A 1,814-nucleotide genomic window follows, 5' to 3' on the forward strand; every position below is an offset into this window, starting at 1 on the left:
GCCTGGCCATTTTTTGGTTGCAGCCATCATTGTTGTTTGGCGGGCCTGGGCTGGAGATTTGAACCCGCCACCTTAGGTGTATGTGGCTGGAGCCTTAGCCGCTTGAGCCACAGGCGCCGAGCCTCTCTCACTGTTTTCCTGATGCCTTCATTAAATTTCAGGGAGCCTCTAGTCCTTTGACTCCTCAACTATCAGCCACCTCCCTGTCCTTCCTTTTTTCAAGTTAGATAGTAAGCATGTATACAAGATGTCAAGTCTTACTAGCTGGACATCTTCATTTGGAAGTCCCAAAAGCACCATAAACTCAACATATTCCCAGCCAAATTCATCACTCCTTTTTTTTTGAAACAGAGCCCCAACTAACCCCCTGGGTAGAGTGCTGTGGCATCACAGCTCACAGCAACCTCCAACTCCTGGGCTCGAGCGAGTCTCCTGCCTCCGCCTCTCAAGTACCTGGGACCACAGGTGCCCTCCACAATGCCCGGCTATTTTTTGGTTGCAGCCGTCATTGTTTGGCAGGCCCGGGCTGGATTTGAACCCGCCATCTTAGGTGTATGTGGCTGGCACCTTAGCCACTTGAGCCACAGGCGCCGAGCCGGCTCCCCTCATTTTCAAAGATCAGTCTTATCTGAGGCCCTCACTTGGGTTAAGTGCCCGTCCCACGTCCTTTCTAGCTAATACTTGCTTACTGTTGTAACATCACACCAAACTGGAATCATCCACGGCATGTGTCCATCACAAGACCAAGACTGCTCATAGTTATATTTCTAACATCTAGCTCTGCTTAACACATAGCAGATATCCCAGGTAAGTAACAAAAGAATGAAAAACAGCTGGCCGTGGTGGCATGTGTCTATAGTCCCAGCTGCCCAGGATGCAGAGGCAGGAGGGAGGATAATTTGCTGCCAGGAGTTTGAGGTTACAGTGAATTATGATTATGCCACTGCACTCCAGCCTGGGCAACAGAGGAAAACCGCATCTCTAAAAAGAAAGAGAAATTGAACAACAGTGAAAAACAAGATAGGTGGGCTAAAGGTTATCATCAGAAGTCAAGTGGGGGCTATGCATTATGGGTCACATCTGTAATCCAAGCAATCTCGAAGGCTGAGGTGGGAGGATCATTTGAGCTCTGAAGCTTGAGACCAGACCAGCCTGAACAAGAGTGAGACCCAGTTTCTAGTAAGAATAGAAAAACTAACTGGGTTTGGTGGCCCATGCCTGTAGTCCAAGCTACTCAGCAGGCTGAGGCAGGGGGATCACTTGACTCCAGGAGTTTGAGGTTGCAGTGAACTATGATCATACCACTGCACTCTACTCAAGGTGACAGACAGAGCGAGATCCTGTCTCAAAAAAAAAAAAAAGTCAAGCAGAAGTAATGGGTAGTGATAATACTAAGGAGTTAAAAAATTTACTCATCAGTAAATGCCGTGGCGTCACAGCTCACAGCAACCTTAAACTCTTGGGCTTAGGCAATTCTCTTGCCTCAGCCTCCTGAGTAGGTGGGACTACAGGCATCTGCCACACCACCCAGCTATTTTTTTTTGTTGTTGTTATTGCAGTTTGGCTGGGGCTGAGTTTGAACCCGCTACCCTCGGTATATGGGGCTGGCACCCCACTCATTGAGCCACAGGCACCACCCAGTAAATTTATTTTTTGAGGTAGAGTCTCACTCAGTTGCCCTGGGGTTGAGTGCCTTGGCATTAATGCTCACAGCAACCTCAAACTCTTGGGCTTAAGTGATCCTCTTGGCTCGGCCTCCAGAGTAGGTGGGACTGCAAGTGCCCACCACAACGCCCAGCTTTTTTTTTTTTTTT

Source organism: Otolemur garnettii, unplaced genomic scaffold, assembly GCF_000181295.1.
Source record: "Otolemur garnettii isolate 467f Iridium unplaced genomic scaffold, OtoGar3 scaffold00145, whole genome shotgun sequence".
NCBI classification, from domain to species: Eukaryota; Metazoa; Chordata; class Mammalia; order Primates; family Galagidae; genus Otolemur; species Otolemur garnettii.